Below are 24,135 nucleotides of genomic sequence, written 5' to 3'. Positions count from 1 at the left end.
AAATAATATATATGTCTATATAAAAAAGGTAGTGGCCTAACCAAGGTCTCAGATGGCATAATACAAGTTGGGTTATATCATTAATTTTATGGTCAATAAGCCTGTCTTCTGAGCTGCATATTGGAAAACGTAATGCTTGACTTTGTATAAGACTTCACAGCTATCGCTTTAATATAGAAATTGCTCATGCCATGCTATTGTTAAGTGTGTTTTCAGCTTCTCACGCTGGCAAGAGGCAGAGGCAGTCCTGGCAGCAGTGTCCTCTTTTTGTTGAAACAGTGAAAAACTAGAAAACCCAAACCTTCCTCGTACTGATTCTGAAAACAAGTTGGATGAGTATTATATTGCAGCTATTTGAAGCAACTGTGGAGCGAACCATTCAGATACCCTCTGCCAATTTTTTTGTCAAAACAGAGGAAAAAAAGTCTCCTGTTCATGTGTGAGAGTCCCTTCTTTACCACTTTCTATAGGCATGTATTTTTATTGGGAAAATGGACTCGTTTTATGTTACAGGCAAATAATTGATTTGAAGACCCAGATTCTACTTCAGTGCATGTGCATTATGATACAATGATACACCAAATGGATATTGGATTTCAAGTTCAGAACTGTGGAAATATTTGCAAATCCTCAGGTATTGAAACTGGTGCAGGTGTTCTGTCGCGGATAGAGAACTTGACCACCCGAGTCCGTCTTTATGGGTTGCTCAGAAATCACTCAGAGGGGTCTGTGCTAGGCACTGGCAGAATTAGGATGGGTGGGCGTTTGGTAGCACATGCCTTGCAGGCACAATATGTGACTCCAGGCAGCTCAGCCAAAGACTCTCTGAAAGCGTGAGCAGGCCACCAGCTTCTCCTGCGCTCCTGGACAACCTCTGTGGTGGGAACACAGGGGTGTCACAGTCATTAATGTGTATCAGGTGAAGGGTGTTATTTAAAAATCAAAGTATATGGTGACCTTGCCATGACTGCAGCCCAACCAGGCATATCAGAAGCAGCTTTTAAGTTCCTGCTACTGGAACTTAGTGTGGCCTCGACAGCCTTCAGATGCTCTGTGTAAATGCTCAGGTAGTCCTGGTGCTGATGTGGCTTCGCTCCTAGCAATGCCTAATGGAGGTGACATAGCATTTGTATAAGGAAGTAGCGGTCCTTGTTCAAGTTTGAGTCAAAGTTCCCTGGAATTAAAAAGCACATCCTGAAGAAAAGGAGTATTAAATTCCAGCTATCTCGTTAATGTGCGTATTGATCTTGTATATGTGATTTTCTTGGGGTGTTTCTTGGAAGAACAGTATTAAATTTGAAAGAACAAATGCCACTATAAAGCAGGGAGGTGTGCCATGACATATTTGTAACTTCAAGCCTCATAAAATAAATTCCTAACTAGACTTGGTGCAAACATTTCAAATCCTCTTCAGCCCACAAAATGAAGAGCCAAAAGGTAACCTCAATTCACAGGACTCTTCCGGAAGATGGAAAAGCCCTAAGTCAAGATGAAAGACTATTTGAGACAAAAAATCTAGGTATATTGAGTCTGGAGAATGTGTAAGTCAGAGCTTTAACTGCACATATATATGCAGGAGGGCATATTAGAACAGGGCAAGGTATTTTCACATGTTTTTGAAGAGAAAAGGGGGAAAAAGACTGTGGTTAAGCTGCAGCAGGGTAGGTATACTTTGCTAGACCATTCGATATTGGAAAGGGGTTACTACTACGCAACATTTAGGTCAGTGGAGCAAACTGCCATGGGAGGGTGTGGAGTCAGTCATGGCTAGACTAGATAAGTGTCTATTATAGATGATCTAGGATGACCCATTTAGAGGTGGCTTCCAACCCAAATGTTTCTGTGATTTTTGTTCTCTTCAGGTACAACTCTTGTCAGATTGACTTGTTCTTCCAGTTAGTATGTGAATTATTACATCCCTATGAACAAAAGAGCCCTCTGCGCTAAGAACAGCATGTAAGCTAGAAATATTACCCACATTACTTGGCATGTTATAGCAGATATAAAATGCCAAGTAATTACTACATAAACTCAATAGTGTGTTTGTGTTTATGAAAAATCTCTTGAAATCTGTGTTAAAATTAAAATATCTTACAAATATTTAGACTATTCTTAGAACATTTTGTTTTATTCCTTAGAATAAAACTTTTTTTTTCCCCACAGAAATGTCTCCATATTTTAAAGATGGGAAATGTGTAAAATTTTAGGGAATAATTTTACATAGGCGGTGAGATACATTCTGTGTCCCCATGACCACACAAACTACATCTCTCCTCCTACAAATGCTCGTCGTACTGCTAGTTCCCAGGGAAGGGTTTAGAGGACCTACAGATTAGTAAGCCAATGCATGTGTGCGTACCTATGTATGTGCCTACCTTTAGGTAATAGTGTGATAGTCTTACTCAATAGTTACTGTAGTCATTGGAATTTTTAATTGATCCCAGAGCACAGAAGACATGTTTTCTTTATTCTAGGTTATGATTTCTTTCATGACACTATGTTGTTCAAAAGCAAGCTCTATTGTTAAAAAACTAAAATCAGTGCATGGGGAAAGATTCACTTTTCTCAACAGAAGAAGCATAATGTATAGCTAACCACCCATAGCAGGGAAAATCATTTCTCTTTGGGCTCAATCCAAGTTCCATTGACTTTTACGATACTTGGATCAAGCTTTCTAATCATGTTGCTGTGATGATCTGTAAACCCACTGGGGATTTTATTGCTCATTGCCAGGACTAGTAGTAATGAAATGATATGAAAAACACTGGAACGTAGGTGCTGAAACCTAGATCTGCAGTTCAAGTTAAGGATTTCTTTGACTTGTCAGAATGAAAGAATAAAAGTATCCCCAGCAAAGGTAATTCTGACTCCATTTACTTATCCTCTTTAAATCCCATTTGAAACTACTGTAGGATTGGTGTATTAGTAAGCAATCCTTAGAGAAGCGGTGAGAAGTGCTTTACCGTATCTTAAGGGCACACTAGGTAGATCAGGTATAGTAAGCTTGCCTGGAGCCTCTTCCTGGGGTCTCCTAATTCTGCTTGTCTCCTGTGAAGGAGTCCTGATAGAAAAATAGCTTGATCTTTGAGTGCTTGCTCTTTTATCATTTAAGCGGTTTCTAGTGGTCACAAAGGTTCTGGAACAGCACGATAACGGTTTGGGATATAATTGACTGAATTTTAATATATCTGTTGTAACTTCCTGAATCACAATCAGTGGTATTCATCTCTGGAAACACTCAAGTGGGAGTCTGAATAACTCTTTGGAGATGTAGAATTCAGCAGGGGTCTTTTTTGTCCTTTTTTCTCTAACTTATCACCTTTCTTAGTCTTTAATTGTGTCTGAGTTTCTGAATGATCACTATTGTTTGTTGTGCCTTTTATTCCTCATGAGAAGCCTTTAACTTGATTTCTTATGTTTCTTAGCAGTGGCATTATGTTTTCCTGGCAGAAACATTTTTGCTGCCTAGCATGTTGACTGTGTTATCTGAAAGCATTTTTAGGTCCCATGCACTTTCTTGGCACTTTTCCTAGGGCAGTTTTTCCTCAGTTGGACTTTCTACAGTCAGTGTGGCCTCTTGTGATTTTCCTGGTTTTATTAATTTTTGAGCAGAAGCCTGAACATAGAATTAAACCTTGAGGTTTTAAGGGGACAAGTCTCGGTGAAGTTGCCACCTTGTGGTCCTTTGTCTTTTGCTTGCAGCTGCGCTAAAGCTCTGCTGAACACAGCAGACAAAGGTGGCTTAAAAGCAATTTTTCTATTTGTCTGGTTCCTGGAGCATCCAGGCCTTGAAGATAGTCCACGTTAATAGGAAACACCTTCAGAAACCAGGTTTAGCTAATCCCTGCCAGTCTCTGTGAGTCAACCATAAGGCCTCTTTCTGTCCTTTAGTGGTAGGGTATCCATGTGAGTTGGCACCTGACTTTCGGACACAGACAAGAATAAAGTCAGCGGAGGTTCTGCTCACCTGCATTGCCATTTGTGTTTCAAAGGTCAATAATTTTCTTCTTTAAAATATATTGCTTTTTAGTGACCTTTCTGTGGATAGTAAATAAAGGTAGTTTAGAGAGGTATCGGTTTAGTACGCTGTTTCAGAGTCTTTATTTTATTCTGACTCTGTTGTCTTGGCTATCACCAAAGGATGATCAGGGTGGTACTTTGCCCACAACAACATTAAAGAGTCCTGAAAATTCAGGATAGAACTGGTGTGTCTGCCCTAAAGTAATGAGTCTTCTGTCAAGTACTGCATCATGGATAATTGTTACTTAGGGCTTTTAAGTTAAGTAGGGTTGCTGGTAAGCTTATTTCTTCAGCTAGTACTGTAGCGATACAGAAATTGAAACTTTCCATCTTGCCTTTTCTGTAACTTTTCATCTATGCTACACATCTCAGATAGTGGACAGGTGTTGCCTTTGCAAGGGGCCACAAAGGTTGAAGATGACACTCTGACCATGGATCATCATTGCTTACTAGCTGATAATTATTACTGTACCACTCTACTTCTTGAAAGAGCTGTGGAAGTGCTCTGTTTATTACTCCAGGCAAAGTTATCTGGGTTGGCTTTGGTTGAAGCTCAGTGGAGGGCTCATATTGACTGAGGTAGGAAATGTAAGCCTCCAGCCAGCAAGGAGCAAGTGGGGAACAGGAGCACCTTCAGCTTCCACAGCTAGAGGAAGAAGAGGCCTTCTGTCATAGGTCTTAGCCAGCGGCAGTTTTCCTTTAAATGAGACAGTGGGCTAGATCAGATAGTTACAAGCTTTTGTATTGCGTGTTTTCCTAAATGGTGCTGTGGACAACTGCTTGAAATTCATATGCAAAAGTGTACCAGAACCTGTCTTGTAACTGTACTTGCAGGACCTTTCCACTGTCCTCCAAAAGCTAGCCTTTTATCTGAGATTATTCTCCAGGCTGTTGATTACATTTTTCAAAGCTGCAGTGTTCTCGGTGATGATTGCGTCAGGACCATCAGTTGTTATTTCCAGGTCCTCAATTTTCTTTTCAGCCTCCTGCCGTGTTAATCCCAAACCTTCAAGCTTCCTGTCCATGGAAACCATAGTAGCCTGGATTAGTTCCAACCTTCCAGAAATACGTACTGCATGCCTTGTAAAGAAATTAGATAATACTGGGTGGCCAAGGACCACAGCTCTAGATGTTGCCAAACCAAAGGCAGGTAAGCAGGTAAGCCCTTTTAACAGGCTGAAAACCGTGTATGAATATGCTGCCAGATCCCTCGCTGATCTTAATTTCCTCAAGGGCATGTTAAAGTCACTGCTCATTCTCTTATGAAAATCATAGACAATGGTGTTAAAATCTTAAACCACTTGGATGATTGTGACCGGTAGGTCATACCATACAGCACACCTGGAAAATATCTTTTCACACAGCTTTTCACAAGCAGATCCACAAATTCCTTTTAAAATACATCTTAAATCAGCTGTGTTTTTCATCATCTTAGTGAATTGGGTTGTTTTCTTAAAGCTGCCCACCTAGTCCCAGGCACTTGGTTTGGCATGATTTTTCCCATGTTGCTGTACATTGTGGTTGTCCCTTCTCCATCCAGGGAGAAGGCTGTGCCTGCAGAAGGCAGTGGCACCAAGCCCACTGTCCGCTTCCCCCTTCCTGCAGCTCCAGGGAAGGGTGCTCAGCCCCGGCTGAGCCTCGCTGCTGTGGGCACACCAGGTGGGTGAGCTTTCTCCTCCAAAACGGTGGTGGAGCAGCAGCTGGGGTCAGTCACGGGCGTGCTGGAGACTTCTTTTGCTTGCGGAAATACCGTAACCTTTCTGATCAGGGCATGGGTGGTGAGACATTTTATCTCTGCATTTCTGCAAAAGCGGATGAGAAGGTAAGATTCCTGTTAGTGGCAGAAGCCAGTATTGAAGTCTTTGCGAAAGACTTCTCACTCCAGTCAAAGGAAGAACTTGTCTATTTTACAGATTTTTACTGTTATAGCTGTCTTGGTCAAAGATGTAAAGAGGCTTGATCCTTGACTTCATCCCTGACTGACACAAAAGCTCTCACTGGGGGTATACTTAGGACAAACCTTTACTTTTACTGAAACTTTTCGCTTGCTGGATGAGGGAAGAGGGACCTCAGGAAAAAGCTGTGCCAGCAAATAATGTGATTTTGCTGGTACGAATGAAGGCTGTGCTGGGAACACACTGTCAGTACAGTTTGCTAGGACAGCTGCACCAGCAGAGTTATCCTATTCTGGATACAGCCTTGTCTTCTGTTCCAGTTTGTCATGCATGATTTATCTTTCTGTCACCTCTTCAGGTCCCTAGGCACCTCTCAGCGTAAAAAGAAATTAAAACACAATACAGATGAGTCTGGTCTGTATTGGAGTCTTGACCTTTAATATATCAGGTTTTTATACTGCAGCTTTCCCAGCAAATAGGTTGTCCTACAAGAACTGAGGTTGCTTTAGTGATCTGCAGAGGTCCCACCTCAGCCATGCTTCAGTTTTATTTGCTTCCACCTACAAACTCTCAAGCTGCCTGAAATGCCTTTGAGAGGAGATAAGGTTTTCAGATTGCCTGGGAGATCATAACCATGAACGCCAGCGGTCCAATGAGGAAAAAAACCCTATCATCAGAAATCAGAGAAAACAGCCTGGCAACCCAAGTGTCAGAAGGATTGCTTAATGTTTTGTCCTGTTATACCAGTTTAATTTTTATCAGACTTTGGGGCTGTTTTTTTTCCCCTTGGTGCTCTCATTATATTTTCCTTCCTTTATTAAAGAAAGCATTTGCATCTTGCTCTGTGCTTTTGTGGCAGCATTCCTCCTGAGCAGACCGGTACGTTGCTCTGATGGCAGGTTCACAGTCAGACTCCTTAGATCAATAAACCATCTTAGTTAGTTGTTGAGTATACCAGATTTGAATTTTAAAAATCCACAGTCGCATTTAAAATACCACAGAGGCCAAAACCTGATGTAAATTTTAAGAGGCATCTGAAGAATTGCTCTGTGTTTCAGTCATAAAGCTTTGCCAGCATTACCTTTTGACCAGATCACTGATTGGTTTTCGGTCTCCTGTTCTTCTCTGCAACTATTGAAGGTGGTTGTTTTTTTTTCCCCAAGAGACAGACAACTGTGTCTTTAAAGAAACAAAACAACTGTGTCAACAGATGGGAGAGAAAATGCTGTGTCTGAAATAGTGCTAGGAATAAACTGTGTTAAAAATAGGTAGTCTTGCCACAACTGTTTCTTTGGCCAATGTGGAAATCCTTCTTTCCCATACTAGTGTGTTATCAAAACTATACTAAAACCCTGCTAGAAAAACTGCCAAAGCAGTCTATAAAAGTGTTGCTAGAACAATAACTACCCTTTTCCTGCCTAACTGTAACAGTCATGCTAGTAAAGAAGAAAGGCAAAGGAAGCTGTGCTGCCACAGGAGAGCTCTTCACAATTCCTGTGACTGACCCCTGGCCAGCAGCAACTAAAACACAGCTCTTGCACTTGTGGATATAGATTTTAATGATGTGCCTCCCCCCCCCTTCACCCCCAACAGTACTACGACAACTAAGACATCAGAGAGTGTCAGAATTTTGACCTTTCTTAGAAGTGTTGTTTTCACTCTAAGTATGGAGAGAAATAATTTTCCTGTCCCACAAACTATCTGGGGAGAACCCGTGGCAGTTTTGCTAACAAATTGGGGTTTTTTAAAAGAAAACTCTTGCCCTCTCCAAAATAGGAAAGCAAGCTGAATTATGCTTAAACGTGCTTGTTACTAGCAGAATTACAGCTGCAGTTTAGACATTGCATTTATGCTTTCCATCTGTTGTCTCACTTATTTTTGCTGTCTGTCTCCTTGCTTTCAATTGTCTCTTCTGTGTCTCAGTTTATCCAATTTTCAGGGCTGGCCAGCCATTTCAGCATTATCGCTGTCCTAATGGCTGTAAGGAGAGCAGAGAAGCTCTTCGCTAAATGATTTTTTTTTTTTCCACAATGCCTCTGCGCTTTGTTTGGTCGGTTTTTGTTTGTGCTTGATGCTCCATGTTGTGTCATCTGGGAGATGAGAGGAGATGTTTGCATAATGTGTATTTTGCTGGAGTTGTTTAATTTCCGCAAACATTTATATTCTCCAGCTCACAGTGCCTTTGGGGCAGGGACAGATTATAATCTCAGAGGACAAATCAGAGGGTTGACCCCACGCTGGCCGACTCCGGCAGCCTGGAGTTGCTGGAGAACAGGTAGAGCCTGGCCCTCAGCGCTCCCCTCCCCACGTCCCTGGGGGGACCTGCTTGGGAGGAAGCAGCCTCGGGCAGCTGAGCATAATTTCGGACAGCCCTGCGGCATTTGTAATTGATTCCTGATCTCTGAGGCGAAATGCAAAGGTAGATAAGGCCCCTTCATCTGGGGAGAAGGGCAGAGGCAGGCGAGCGGTGCAGCCTGCTGCTGAGCGTAAATTCCCCGTGACCGGTTACAGCCCTGCTGTTTGCAACAGGCTCTTCCTTTCCCATTTGTCTGCAGTCGAGGAATGCTCCTGGGGATCCATGCTTGCCTGGAAGTTGGCTTTGTTAGATTAACGTTGCTTCCTAAGACTAAAGGAAATTTAAAGGAAAAGAACAGGTATCAGATGACTTTAGAGGCTGCCCAGTTACTTCAGTGCATCAAGGAAAGAGCCACATTCCTTATCAGAGTGGTGTTTTCATTATCCCTACGCTTTACTCATTCCCCCGGAGGGAAATGGAAACGGAGGATTTGAAACGCCCATGATTTTCCACTCTTCTTCCAGTGGATAAGGAAAACTCCCAATTCATTCTGTCAGAAGGCTCAGAGAGGCTCATCAGCTGTTCTGGATGGATGGGATTTCCTATGGTAGCTTCTTACCTCATCTTTTCTGTGTTACCTCCTTCCACCTCTGTGGTCCCCTGCCATCCACAGGTAGTATGTACGTATGTCTGTGTCCACTCCAAGGATACGTCCCATGGCTTTTTTTAAATTTGTTTTTGCTTTACCAGTCTCTGAATGAGTAAAAAATACTAGTACTTTTCATGCATAAGTGGCAGTTTGATTAACAGCTGAATTCTGCCTTTTTCCACCACGATGAGCTCTAAAGGAAATCAAGGGAAGTTTTGTGCAACATCCTCAGTCTGTGAAAAACCCGTATTCAGAAAGATCCACGCTACCTATTCACTTTTGACTTGAGCACATGCTTTGCTGAATTGGCTTTACTGATTAGAGATGGTATTAAGCATATGCTTAAATGACTTGCTTAGCTGTGACTGAGGCTGCGTAATTTGTCTGCTGGAGCTTTCCCATTGCATTCAGTGAGAACAGACTCAGGCCGCAGTGACAGAGAGGTGATCCAGTTGTAATTGGCAGGATATGCCAATTAAAACTTACTCCCTTTGTACTGTAAAATGAGGTTTTGCTTTCTCACTACTGCCAGTTTCAAATTATGGTTGTGAATTGTGGTCAAGTCAATATGGTTTCATGGGACAAGAATAGCAAAATATTTTTGCTTCAGCTATAGGAATATATAGCTAAAAGCTCTCCTGTAGTTGTATCCAGGCTAACTGCTTGCTGTTGTACTGCCTTATTTTTCAGACTGTTTCATTCTTGTGTTAGACACCAAAATCATTAGAAAACATTCACTGGCAGCATTTAATAGCATATATTTAGAACATGAAATAAAGAAACCAGGCATTTGTGATGCACCACTGATCTATTAGTAAGTTGTTTAACTCCAGTCTTCCATACATGCAAGAGAATAAAATAGAAGTTATTAAAATACAAGTGATTTTTAAATCTTCTTATTTATCACCATTTGGGGCTTTTTTCTTTAACATACCAGCTCATTTTCTGAGAGTCAATGGTGGTTGCAGAAGGTGAAAAATTGCAAACAAAACTAAGGAGACGTTCAAGTTAGCCATGGAGCCAAAAGTGTGATTCAGGAGCTGAAAATATCCCTGCGCTTCATGCATCAAACTCAAGCACTGTGCTTTGGCAACACCCCCTGGATTAGAAGTGGAGTTTGAGGTCATTCCTCCTCCAGCCTGCCATGTATGGATAGGGCCCACGCTCATGACAAATTACTGACTTACTGAGCACAAACCAAGAGCAGAGACACATCGGTGCAGAGGGATCTTGCCTCACTGAGGAGGACCAGAGGCTCCACTGCTGCCTTTCTCTTCTCTGTCATTAGACCTGGAGGACTGGGGTGGAGGTACTGGGAAGGAGGACACTTTAAACAGTCCCTTTCTAGATGTGGCAATAGCAAGGGATAGTGAGGTAGAGCATTTGTCTCCTTGTAAAGAAGTCACACAGCATCCAGCAGAAGTGCTAACAAAGTGTGTGGTCAGAGGTGTTTTGGTGGCCCATTCAGATTTTTCAGAAAAATGATCAGCTTCCAGTGATGGTGCTTCATTGTGGCCGCTAACGTGAAACGACAGGAGTGTATCCTGTGCTGTACAAGCTGTCTTTGCAACCAGGAACAGTGTCAGAGACTGATCTCGGCTTATCTGGTGTAAATCCAGAGTGCCTTGAATGAAGTCTGTGCTTTGACTTAACACCAGTCTCACTAAGGTCTTCGTTTTATTTTATAGAGAACATTGGCTTAGATTTTGCAGGTAACAACAACCAAAACACTGTAAACAGACCCCAAGTCCTTAGATTATTTTCCCCGCGGACAAATTTCTGTTGTTCCCAGGCATCACACTTCCCTCCCTGTGTCCTGCACATCTGACTAGTTGCCACCTTCTCAGGGGCAAGTTAGCTTTCACCGGCCACTGAGATTGTCCAGTGCTGCTGCCATTTCTCTGCCATGGGCTTGAACTCGCGAAGGTCTTTCCATGGAGATGGAAATAATTTTGACAGCTCAAGTGATTGCCGCAGGCTTGTAGGACACCTGCTGCATTGCAGCCTGCCTGCTTGGTGGCTACGAGTGGCTCTGCCTCAGTTTCTTCATTGTGCTCCTGGCTGTATTGGTTTTTCCCAATGCACGGGTGTCATGGCAGGGTGGTCATTCAAGGAGGGAAGGAAAGCCGAGGGGCTCAGAGTAGGAGGTTCCTCATGGTGATTTTGCTGAAGCCTGTTTGGATCACATAGAGCATGAGTTTTACCTGAAATCCTACCTTGGGCTCGGCTGAGACCTGATGTTTTTGCCTTCTCTGCCCACTCTCGGAGGATCGCCAGATGTACCTGCATCTTGCTGCTAGCTGCGTGCACGAACAGCCCTCTTCTCTTGGCAATAGCAGGCTAGCTAGGCAACTGGGTTGAGCAATGTGTGTATATGGACACTGTGTCAATTGTCAGCCTGACCATTGTCTAAAAGCATCAAGCCTGGTTAGTGAGGGCACTGATCTCAGCTGGCAGCGTCTAAACTGTTATTTGCAGTGAGGTTATGGACCTATACTTAGGGGGATGTGCTCTTGCTAATTTAGCTCCTGGCTGAAGTGAAAAAAAAGTAACCCAAAATCATAGCTCCAGTGGTAGCAGCAAAATAAGATCCTGCGCAGAGTGGGCTCCGGTGATAGAGGAGATAATGTAGGGAGGCTCCAAAGAAGAAATTATGTGCTTGATTTTAATAAAGTGAACCACCTATGTTTAAAGTAAACAAACAAAGTTCATAAGTAATGTTCCAAAAGTCATTTGGCATGCTACATCGTTTAGGTAAATTTTGTTCTGATTGCTAACTTTCTGCAGAGCCTGAGAGACAATAAAACCACCTGTGCTAACAAACACACATGTGTTAGTAAATATGCCTATTTTTATTTATATAATATGTATACATATGCACATATGCATATATACATACATATATTTATGTAGATGCACAAATGTATGTATGCTTATAAATTCATGCATGTATAAATTTCAACAAATTAAAATTTTACAAAGATTTCTTGGTGCTCTTTGCATCCAGATCTGCAACATGGTGCTAGCATGCAGCATACCAAAATGAAGAAAAGCCCTCAATAAACAAAATTTAAATGGGCTATTACACTCCTATTGAGAAAAATGTGGGAAACAAAAAAAGCATAAATACCGGAAAATAAATTAGGCTTCAAATGTCTTTCTGTTTTAGTAATGAAGACAAAAATGTTTACAGCATAGAGACATTTGATTCAAAAAATAAATTATATCCCTTTAACTTTGGTGGTAGTTCAAGATTTGAGCCATTAATTTCATCAAACTACTTGTAGAAAAACATATTTCTGCAGTATTGAGAGCTGCCAGAATGACCTGGAATTAAGAGGGCAAAGGTAGAGACACTGTAAGTATTTTAATTCATCTATTCACGGATGATTTGTGTGAACACATTAAGAATACCAGTAAAGTAATGGGAATAATTTTCTTCCGCTTTTTCCAAATTCAATTGCATACGGTATGATTGCATTTGATCAGGACATGAATGTCATTTCTCAGATGACTGTGTTCTGCCATTGATCATATGAAGTCAATTTAAAGTATGACATTGCTTTTACCTTCCTAAAGTAGGAAGACGTTTTTGCTTCTAGTCTTAGCTGCTGTAGCTATCAAATTGTGTGTATAATAAATTGTGCTTTGTTTAGAGAGCAATAACTGTAAAATATTGCCTATTCAGAGAAAAAGTACTGAGATTGAGATTGATGCCTGGAGCTTAATGCATCATAGCTGCAATCAAGCAAATTTTAGACTTTCTTACGTCTCCCATTACAGACTGTAATTCTCAGAGTTCTCCAGACTTTCTGTGTTTGAAAAGGAGAAAGGGGGCAGAAAGAGCATTAGAAAATACACACAGACTGGGTTCACAGTCTCTACATACTACAGTACAGAAGCTTGCATGGTCAATTCATTGTATTTAGTAAGAAAACATCTATAAAGGGGGATTTGAACGCCTGGAGAAGAAGTGGGAGATTTGCATATAGTCTTACTGCTTTGAGTTACCAGCCATGAATTCAAGCCCTTGGATGGCACGCTACAGAAACGTGCACACTTTTCTACCTGTGTTACCTGGCTCTTCTTTGGTACGAATTATCCTATACAATCCTGGAACTTGGCTGCAGTTTAAATAGCACCTGGCTTTCTTATAGACCTGGTCACACTGAGGCTTTAGGTAAATTCCCAAACCATGGTAAGGTACACTCTGTGCTGGAACGCTATCTGCTGCAAACCAGTTAAGGAGTAACACGGGCATGGCTTGATTTGCCCTTTGTACTCTTGAGGCAATTTCCCCCGTTTATTGTGCTGGTTTAGAACCTTTGAATAATTTGCAGTAAAATAAATATTATCCAGTTGCTTTCCTTAAACTTTACTTTGTGATTAAAATATACCATGAGATTTCTGGTATTTTTTACTTTGTAAAGCACACGGGGATCTCCCTGTGACCCCCCTACCCCCAACTGACCTTACAGTGTTGGTGTAACAGATATATAAGTAGTAATATAAAACAAAGTCCTTCTTCCTGTTGATCCATGAAATTAATTACCTTCATGATCAGATGATGCCAGTGCCTGCTGCTACATTTTTGTTTCACCACTGAAGGCGTAGTTTTATGATTACAGAATGGTTATGGGAGTTGCCAAGGGAGAAGCTAGCAGTCTTTCAAAAGCAGATGGTGTAAGAGTCATTATCAGAGCACTTCTGCCTGTGTGTTTCCAGGTCCTGTGTAAAAGGCTAATAATCCCTGAGTGTCCGAGATACAAAGTTCAAATTGAAGAAAGCTCTTCCCAGCAGTAAGACATGCCATGCTTCTCATACTCTCATTTCCCTTCTGATGTGCTTGTTTTATCTTAGTCTCCACGGCTGGCAAACAGCTGCAGCACGTTAGGACAGTCATGACCAGATATGACCAAATACTAGCAAATACTCAGCAGTGGTGGTTGCATTGCTGTCTGTCTTTGGTGGGCAGTCGTTGAAGGCAGACTCGTTTATATTTGCTGCCAAAGAACCAAGGATTGCACAGATTTTTACTAATGCGCTGATAAAACCAAATTAAAAGTTCCTGGGTTTAGTATCACAACAATGCCTCTGGGAGCTTTAGTTGAGCAGTAAAATCCTGTTTGATGACACATGCATCATCTGGGGTTGTTAGAGACTCTGCAGGTTGGCAGGTTAGTAAGGAGATGTGGTAGTACTGCCTAAACAAAATCATACTGTCCTGAACCAGATCTTGCTCTGGATAATATTTTGCCTAATTGTAAGTAGTGATTAAGCTTCTTAAAGACTCAGAAACTGATTCAGCCTTCACGGAAATCAGGGGAGTCTTTCACACTTGAATCAGATTCTAAGGTATCCTTTGAGGAACACTGTTGAAGGCAGTGAGGTTTCCACAGTGAGAGGGAAGACGCTGGCTCCCATCAGTTAAGAGCTAAAAAAGAAATTAGGGAAAATAGAATATAGTGTTCCTCATGGATTTCAGTTTAAATACTCTTTATGAAGCTGGAGCAGCAGCAGTGTGATTTTGTTTCATAAATGACATCTTTCACTTACAGCTTCATTCTCTTCATAAAAGTGCCCTCTGCTCCTGCCAGGGTTCTATAGAGAGGATTTAGTGTAAATGGACCTTTGTCTTTGGGTTGCGGATTAAACTGATTCACAATGCATGTTAATTAAAAATGACTGTGTGCAAGTGTAGCCAGCATCACTAAAGCCAGTTAAGGCTGTGAAAGCACAGGGTGACCTCCCTGGGTGCTGGAAGGTATCCATGCCACACCAGGGAGAGGACGCCACAATCCAGAGCACCCCTAGGTCCCTCTGAAGGACGGGAGAATAAGGACTCATGACCTCTTTATTGCTTTGCTTTGTTTTTTGACTGGAACTTTTCTCAGGCCACTTATAAAAGTAGCGAGTGAAATACTGGCCCTGTTAAAAACAGAGTTTTGCCCTTGAGTCCCGCCGTGCCAAGGTTTTACCCACAGATTAAAACTGTATTGGGCCCTGTCTGTTCAAAGGTTCAAAAGTGGTTCCTGGCTCCACGTCGAGATCATTTCCTAGAAAGCTGTACATTGATGTGATAAAGCGTCAGGGTCTGGAGGCAGACCATATGTTATTTTACATACTCAGATGCCTGTATAGACCACTGTTCACATTGCCGGTCAGTAACACATTATCATTTGCTATTTGTTTTTGTTGCTGATAGCAAACATTACAGGAAAAATAAAAAGCGTAAGCATATGCTTTTTACTGCTAACTGGTTCCAGGCCTGCTTTAACCTTCAGCTTCTGGCACCCCGTTTCCACCACCTCACATCTGCACTCTGCTAGCGGTGGAAGTGCCACGCGTCACCCACCCCCACGGTGGACAGGCTTTGCCCTGTGGGGGGGGGCAGCGTGGGCAGCCGCCACACTCGCTGGAGGCAGAGGGAGATTTGCTGTAGGCTTCAGTGCCAGGATGGTCAGGCCACGGGCACAGATCTGCAAGTCCAGGGTGCTACGTTTGAGGTTTTGCTGTCCCAAGTCCCCTGGCGTGCTCCTCTGCCATGACATTTGGAAGCCCTTGAGGAGCAGGTACCTTCTCCCGCTGCAGCGACCCGACTGCCCCAAGAGAGCGGCCAGCCAGGGCTCAGCATCACGGCCAGGGCAAAGAGCAGGAGAAGGGGCGAGGCGAGCTACACTTCGCGCTGGGAGCCTGTGCACCCCTGGGGTGCTGCCCTGTCCAGGAACACATCCACCCTGGGATGCCCACACCTGTCGCCCATCCCTGTCACGTCCCCCTGGGGTGGCATCTCACCTGTGGGCGTTCAAGGACACAGGGAAGCCTGCAAGAAAGTGCTCTGGGCAAAATGTGTGCTGCGGTTTTCTGTGTGCTCACACTGGTCTTCAAGAAAATCAGAATAGCCAGGCCCATGGGACTATGTGGTCACTAGAAGATCACTGCAGGTTTGTTGTCTCACTGTTAATGAGGTGGGCATTTCAGTCAGCTCCCTCAGTAGCCTCCGTGTGTTCAATCACCCCCTCCCTGCAGGTGTAAATAGGGTAGCCCGTAGCAGGCTAATGCATGTAACACGTTAACGAACATATCTCCCAGTGCTCTGTGCCTCGGAGGCACAGATGTACGTACACTCCTGCATTATGTAGGTCCTACAGCAGGTCTTTTGTATACAGGAAGTGGCTTTTTGTGGTCTTTCCCAGAGTACCACCACATGTAAAGAGAGATGGAAGGTTTATGAGTGATTTTCACAGTGTACACTAACAACTTATTTTCTAAAACAGACTAGCATCATACCGAAAGGGAATTTTTAGAGGTGATCTCACTTTTAAAGCACAGTGCTAGACGGGAAAAGAAGCACAACGAAAGACAATTGCACTGCTCTGATTTAATAACAGGAAAATATTTGCATTTAATTAAAAAAATGTGCTCTTAAATTCTCATTTGGGCATGATCTTTTCAAAATTAGGCAGAAATTAGGCAGGAAAACCTGGAACTGCAAGCCCTAAAGGTAAATAGACTACAAAGGCACTTCCGTTCTTTGTGTGTTTACACTGCTTGTTGTTTGAAAATACATCATTGAATGCACCTTTTGGTTTTGTATGTCTGTTGTTTTCACTTCGGAATATATTAGTTGACATGTATTCTAGCCCGCAGCAAGCTGGAAACCACAGGACAGCTACTGATTGCTGGTGCTACATTGCTCTGATGGAAAAAAGACCTGAGTAGCAAGGACTGTGACTGGATCTCTGAAGTTCTTACAAGTATTGATTGTAGCCAGTGCTGTAATGTCAATTAGGTTATAAAATGAAACAGCAGGCTGAATCGACCACAATCCTTAAAAATCTTTCATATTTGTTTTCCAAATAGGTGGAAGAGAGAGTCAACAGCCATATTTGCTGGAGCAGTGAACCAAATTGCCTTGACTGGAACCATTACTCACTTGCACCGTTGACAGCAGCAGCCAGGTAGGAGAGCAAAGAAAGGACGGGTTTGAGTGAACTGAGGGAGTGGGCCTCAGTGAATAGTTTTTCCTTCTCAGAAGGCTTCACGTGGAAGTCACATTTAAATACTGATTATATGTCCTTTTGTTACAACTGAAGTCATCTCTTGCTGAAATCAGAGGCATTTCTCTTTTGGGACAGGTTATGGTTTTGTTCATTTGGAAGTGTTGTCTTTGCTTTGTCCGCATACTTGGTTTGCCACTTTCCCTTCTCTATGCAGTTCTTGCATCAAGTGTCCAGGGAGCACACTTGTTGAACCAAATAAACAGAAAAATGTGTTTGTAAAAATACAAGAAGAAATGGTCGGTGGGCTTTTGATATCCGAAACAGGGTTTTTTTTCATTTTTAAATTGTCCTAAAGTATGAGTTGGTGATTTCTGCTTGACCATCTTGCCATTTCAAGTGCACCATTGACAATACTGTTCAAGGTTTATTTTTTCCTCTGGGTCTTGAACACTAGGGCACATAGAGACTGCAGTTATGAAAGTGCTGACACTGTAGTATAATGACACTCAAGCTAGCTTCAAGTTAGTGGATCCCCAACAGCAATTTCCCTATGGCATCAGATAGTTCGGAAGCCATTTTGTCTTGTCAAGAAAATGTGTTTTCAGCTACTCACTGCAGCTCCATGTTTGTTTGGGTTGGTAGTCACAGGTTGGACAGGTTTCATGTTGACTTTGTCTCAAAAAGTGTGCCTGTCCCTTTTGTTGCTGTAGGAGACCCAAGGCACTGAGAAGTTCCTCTTCTCTAATCTTCTCTGCACGGGCACATTCTTGATGGTCAGAGAATTGTTAGCCCTCAGAATTTAATGAGACTGGCTTGAAATATTGAAAAGTTAAGAAAAAGTTCGATCCTTCTCATTATCCAATACTTTTCTGCAACCATAGGAGCTAGGCATATAAGGAAGACACTGGAGAGTCTCACGTGGTATCATGACCACAGGAGAAGGTGTTCAAAGAAAATGCAGAACACATTTTGAGATAACCTCCCCCGTTTTTTCAGAACTATGTAAATAGTATTGGACCTATGTTTCATTCTATATATGAATTGAAGCAAAGAACGGAGGGGATTAAATTGAGATGGGCTATCCCTTGAATCTTTGCTCAAACCTGGAACTGATCCCAAACATTCTGCAGTCCAGGGTGGTGCTATATAGGATATCTCTTCTTATGGATCCCTCTCCAAGTCCCTGCTATGGGAGTCGTGTATCTGCATTGCACTCTTTCCCTTCTGCAGTCTCTGAGAGCTAACCAAGATCTTTCCGTGCAGCCTGGGATTGGAGCTGGGTGGGTGAGAGGGGTGCAAACTGATGGCTGTCAGCAGGGGTCTTACCAACGAACATGTCGGCAAAAAAAGAAGGCATTATCCCCCCCAGCGGTCCTGTGGAATTTAGGTTGAAAGTTCAGCAGGAAAACAAACTGTCCTCATGCACCCCTGAGCTCTGCTGCCAGTTTGAGAAGCATTAACAGCGTGTGAAATTTATAAGCAGGAGTAATGGAATACTCCTGCAGTACAGAAACCTAGCCACATCCTGACTCACCAGGCAGGATTTAAGTGGAAAACTGGGAACTTTGGTATACAAGAGCATGGTGGCCATCCTCTGAAACAGGGTTTTAGCATAAATTTTTCAGGTTTCATTAGTGTGTAACTTAATGGTACTTCTGTGCATTGGGTCGTTACTGCTGTGGCTCTCTTGTGTGGTGAGAACTCTCCCTGATAGTGGGTCAGCCGACTAATGGCACGCTTTACTTTTTTGTTTGGAACAATTGAATTTTAGAATAGACGCTCTCAATTAATGTAGTTCAGACCAATGTTATTGTAACTATGATAATATGTACCGCTACCTCGTGTGCTAGGGATACTAAGGCAAGCACTTACTACTGGTAGGGGAGTAAATACACTGCGTGAGCTAATAAAAGGCTCTGCTCCCATTAAGAAACTGAACCCTATTACTGTGTACTTTACAGGTGAAAGCTTGCAGTCTGATTCCATTGCTAGATATGGGATGATAGGAAGGCACATTTTCTTTGAAGACGGGAGCATGCAATGCTGCCAAACCAGCAGTCCCAGGCGCCCTGCAGGGAATGATTCTTGCAGCAGAGCGAGATTGCACAAGCTGTGGTGTGGAGGACTAGCTGCTTTATTCTGGCTGAGAATCCTTTGAAGATACTGGTCCCGATTCTCTACCGCCTGAAACCTTTTGCTATTTATACCTGGGTAAAGTGAATGCCGAGCGAGCGTAAAATGCCTCTACCCTAGTGCTAAAGGAGCTGTTATCCACTTTGCCCAAATATAAATGACTATGCAAAGGGTGAAGCAAGTTCAAGGTCTCTCTTTTTGTTATGACATTGCCCCTAGATCCTGCTGCTCGCTGCTGACGGTGTGAACAGGGGGAGGCTGTGTCTTCGTGGCGGTTTGAGCTCGAGATGTACCAACTCGGGGGGAAGCAAGAGCGCTCCGTTCTCGCCCCCGTGTTAGCCAGAGAGAGGAAAAACATGTTTCTTCTTCCACGCCCAGGAGGTGGCCGAGCAGGGTGGCGGGACAACACATTCATCTGCTAGTTCTCTGACGGCCCGGGGTGGCAAGAAAGAGACTCGAAAACACCCGGAGCGGGCAGAAACGCGCGCTGCCGCTGCCAGCCTCCCGCTCCCCGGGCACCACACGGCCGCCCTGGCCGACCTCCCGCCCGCGGACCTCGCAGCCGCAGTCCCCGGGCGCCGGCGGGCCTGCCGGGGGCGGGACAGGGGCTGCGGGGCGGCGGCGCCGCGCCTGCCGCCCGGCCCCGGCCCCGGCCCCGGCCCCGGCGCTTCCCGCTCCGCAGCGCGGCGGGGGCGTTCCTCGCCGCGGGCCGGTGCCGGACGAGAGGTGGAAGGAAAAAGCCTGCGTCTGCCGCCGGTGCCGCCCGCCAGCCGGCCCTTGTGCCCTCGGGAGGCTGCGACACCCTCCTGCGGGCGGGGAGGTGCACTTGCGGTGCGGCAGTGATCTTTCAGAGCTTCCCCCCCGAAATAAAAAATCAGGCCTTGTTTAGTGCAATCTAACAACTTAGATTCATTCCCCCACACACACGCACGCACGCACACAAGATGTGCTTCGTGCGTCTCCCGGGCAGCCGCGGGCAGCTGTATGATAGCCGGCAGGTCATTATCGTGCCGTATATTGGAAGGACGAAGGACGTGGTCCTTGAAATGCTCTGGCACCACAAGCTGCTGCTTTCAAACTGGAACAGAGACAGATAAGGGTATCGTGAAGGAGAAATTCGGCATGGCATATTATAAAATTGAATCCTTAAAAAACCTGGATACTTCTGGCAGTACTTCATATCTTGTAACTAGAACCCATATATATTCATGCGTATTTTAAGTAGGAGATAGTGTACTGCAATTTCTGCTATCCAAGCAAATATCTTGGTAGAGTAATTTAAAAACGGATCTTTTTTTTTGTAGCCAGCACTGCACCAATTCAGAAGCAGTGCTGGCCTATGTTAGGCATTCTGGGCCAGGATCTGCCCGCCGTACCCACACCTGCTGAAGGCAATGAAGACGCTCGGGAGTTGACCTAGCACAAGGTGAGGTCATCAGTGGCTGGCTCTTTCTGAGCAGAGCTGCGTGTGGATCGTGTGCTGCAATGCATGCTGCTGTGGAAGGGACCCATTTAAAAAGCAAGAAATGCAAATAGTTTTGAATTACAGGCAGCAGGAAGGATTCTTTCTCTGTAATACCTAGATAAACCTCTATTTATGTGGCCATATCATTTCTGCAAGTAACCTACCTCTTATTAGGGGTAGGATGTGATAACAGTATCAACACTCAACCACACCTGATGGGATTAATTTCATGTAACTTCCAATACGTGTATATACCTATTCGCATCTATATTTCCCTCCGTCTAAAAATAGCCTAAGGTTACAGATTCAAGGCTTACAGCTTCAATAAAGACAGAGTGAAGAATTGCAATTTAAAATCTGCCAGTGACATATATGCAGGATTATTGTAACATGCCATGCTGTAGTAATACTAAATTAAATATTTCAAAGTGTAAACAAGACACTGTAGTATTATGTCAGTCTTTAAAAGTAATCCTGTAAACTTTGCTTTTTGTTGCTGTGTTCTTTTCAGAAATTTGAAGAATTTACATTTTTGAAAAATTACATAATATCCAGTGCCCTGTGCAAAATCCGTGTGAGTGGAGTCTCTTGCTCACTGATGCTTCGGCTAAAAAGTTCTGAGACTGCAAAGTTTTAGCCAGCTGGGAATCTCAGATCTAGAGTTATCTCCAGATGGCTGCACTCTTTATTTTGTACCCAGCCTTCTATCATCTCAGTGTTCGCATGTTTGGAATGATGTTGTATACTGTTCCACTTGTTTTTTTCCAGAAAATGTACAGCGCATTGTATGATAAGTTTTGACACATGGTTTAGCTCAAAGAAGAGGTGAGAGAGAGAGTGTGGGGAGAGAAGAGGGGAAAGGAAAAGGGTAGGACAGGAAAGCAGTAAGAAAATGCAGCAAGAGTTTATGTCAGTGTAATGAATTCAGTCTGACTGGCAAATACAATTTGACTGCAAGTTGTGAATTTCATTGAATTTGATCCAAGAAAGACACAGCTGAGCAATCTGCAGGAAGCAATCTTTTCCTAGAAGTATGCAGCTCCAAACTGTACAAGTTCTTCCACTGGTCATAAAATGTCTCTGTGCCACTGAACCTGTGTAATCAGATACCTTTGAAGAGAAAGTAGTGCACTGAGACAGTCAACTAAAGAATAACAAAAAACATCATTGAGTGTAGAGTTTTGAAAGAAGAAAACCTGTGTAATTTGAGGTTCGCCAATGAAGCCCTAGTGATAAGGACAGTTAAGCATTTCTGGTGCAGCTGTTTCCTGACATTTCTGCAAAATGTTGTGGAAAAATTAATGAAGGTTCGTTCAGTAATGGTTTCAGGCTTGGCTAGTGGAAAATATGACAGTATTTCCATCGTCAATTAAGAACAAGCAAGGTTGGTTTTTTTTTTCCGTAGGGGAAGTGGTATGCAGTTTGTACTGCACAGGAAACTGTAGACTTGAGAGCAGCTGTGTGATAGTAACAGGTATGCAGAGAATATGGAGAAGAGCCTGGGCCCTCTTCTCTTATCACATGTGTTTCAGTGTAGTAGAACTCTCTCTGTTACATGCTGGAAAAGACAGCTTACACTCTCTAGCATGTGGAGTATTCCTTCGAGTGTCCAACTCTGAAAATAAATGCCCTTTTGTCACTTCAATAACAAAGCTTGTAGCAATAAGGTTTTCATTGCGATTGTGTTTTATTACTGTGATGCCCCAAAAGAATAACTCCTTTAGGTGGAGCAATACAGGATTTTTTTAACTGATCTCTGAAATTCATATTGCTTGCAGTTTGATCTCGGCGTGTATGATTTTCACAGCCATGCATCACTCCTCGGTGAGCACGTCCACCCCCGTGCTCCTCGGGTGCAGAGCAGCAGTAGCCCTGATGTAACTGGCTAGCCACTTTGTGGTGAGGGGTGGAGGGAAACTCATCGCCTCGTGTGCAGTACGGACATGGGCTGTGCCTGTGTGCGAACTCAGTATCATACGTGTGTACGTAGTGTTGCAGATGGCCAAGAAGGCATGTGGTTTAGAAACACGAGCGTGGCCACGGGGTGCATTCCCATCGCAGATCAGCATAGCTGAAGGTCACTGTAGCAGCTGAGCAGTGGCCTTTGTCCACTCCTTCACCTCATAGCCTGCAGCGCCTGGCGGGCGGCCAGCTGCAGACAGCCTCCTCAATGGCACCTTGGGGCTCCCGCTCCTGCCACAGCTCCGCTGTGCTTGAGCTCCACCAGCTCGGCTCGGTTTGGGGGATGCTGGATCCGCTCTACTGTTGGATAGGCTATATGGGACAGAAGGTAGTCAGGAAAGAGGCAACATCTACTCTTCAGAGTAAGTCGTGAAGATGAGTGCCCTGCAGTCAGCAGAATAAACTTTTTTACTCACAGGGATCTACATCTTATTTTGTGTTAAAAATGCATTAGTGTGAAAATACAGGGCTGGTACAGAAATACTGTAAATCCCTGCAAATGTTTAGGTGAACGATTTAGGTGCTCAGTACCTTTCTGAACGGTGAGGTGTTGCAAAAGCCTGCCTACTCTAATAGCTTTTTTCTGCCTCTAAATTTCTGAGATACTTTGAGCCCTGCCATAAATATGATTCCTAGCCTGTTTACACAGTATGATGATCCATGCTAAAGTGGTTGATAGAAGATGCGTTATAATGAATGGTTTACACTTTTCTAATATCACTCTGTAAAGGAGACAGTGCGCCTCCTACAAATTTAGAAGACCCTTAGCAAGCTCACTAAAAATGTTTGTCTTAGTCTCTGTAATGTTAGCTGTGGAGCGTGTAGTTCTTATTGGCAGGTTTAAGCCAGTGTAAAACAATTAATAGCAATGGAGTTAGATCCGTGATTTGTGACCATTCACATAATCACATAAATGTTAGCCCCAAGTTCTTTCTCCCTGGTGCAGTCTACTATGAGGAGCTTCATTGAAGGCTCTCCCAAGCCTGCAGTCCTTAGTGCAGGTAAACCTGTTGCTGAAGTCAATGACAGCTTTACCAGTATCAGAGCACTAGGGACAGTTTATATATAAGAGCCTGTAATTAATCTTGATTTGGGACATTAAAAGATTAATCCTTCAAGCACCCCATCTGTAACCACATACGTACTGCCGCTGCAGTCAATATACTGTTGTGCCCACAGTGGGACCGCTTGCGTGCTGCAGGGTATGCATGGGAGTAAGGAAAAGATGAGGGCTCTGCTCTCGCAGTTTATCTGATGTGGGAAATCTGAGGGCACTGGGTCAGACATGAGCTGCTTTTAAACTTCTCAGCATGAGGGCTGTGCCTACAGCTGCTTAGGAATTTCCCATAAAAACAATTTGTCAATTGAAAGCGGAATTTCCACAAGAACAAGTTTTCCACTGGAAAATCTCCATATTGCTATTTTTATTTTTTTGTTTTTGTTTTCCCATGGAAATCTCTGAATGAAATACTTCCCTTTAAGTCAGCTCACTCCGTGAAGAAGATCTTCGATTAGCTGAACTGAGCTAAAATGGTTTCAGTTGCCATTAAGTTGCATCTGACTGTTATTTCCCTCTCATCTCATGACAAATGGCAGTACAAAAACTTTATGCTTAAGAAGTTCCCGTGGGCAGGTCACCTTGACAGTTGTCCATGTCCTACACTGTATTGTAGTCACCCTTGTGAAAAGGTCTACTAACTACTGAAAAAACA

The 24,135-nt window shown here is 43.4% G+C and overlaps 1 protein-coding gene across 9 annotated transcripts in view; it reads left to right on the top strand.

Moving 5' to 3' along the window:
• The window catches only part of HIVEP2 (HIVEP zinc finger 2), a 142,346-nt gene that overhangs the window by 72,372 nt on the left and 45,839 nt on the right, over positions 1–24,135 (top strand). For 6 of the 9 annotated variants that reach the window (XM_049800927.1, XM_049800925.1, XM_049800931.1 and 3 more), the window contains one exon: positions 16,724–16,821. The gene's annotated coding sequence lies outside the window, so the exon portion shown is untranslated. Of the gene's footprint in view, positions 1–5,002; positions 5,179–16,723; positions 16,822–24,135 lie in introns of all 9 variants that reach the window. The other 3 variants (XM_049800930.1, XM_049800926.1, XM_049800928.1) reach the window with 2 other exon arrangements.

The sequence above is a fragment of the Accipiter gentilis genome, chromosome 5 (assembly GCF_929443795.1).
Source record: "Accipiter gentilis chromosome 5, bAccGen1.1, whole genome shotgun sequence".
Classification (NCBI taxonomy): domain Eukaryota; kingdom Metazoa; phylum Chordata; class Aves; order Accipitriformes; family Accipitridae; genus Astur; species Astur gentilis.
The sequence above is the reverse complement of the archived record's forward strand: the minus strand, read 5'-3'. Positions and strand labels throughout refer to the sequence as shown.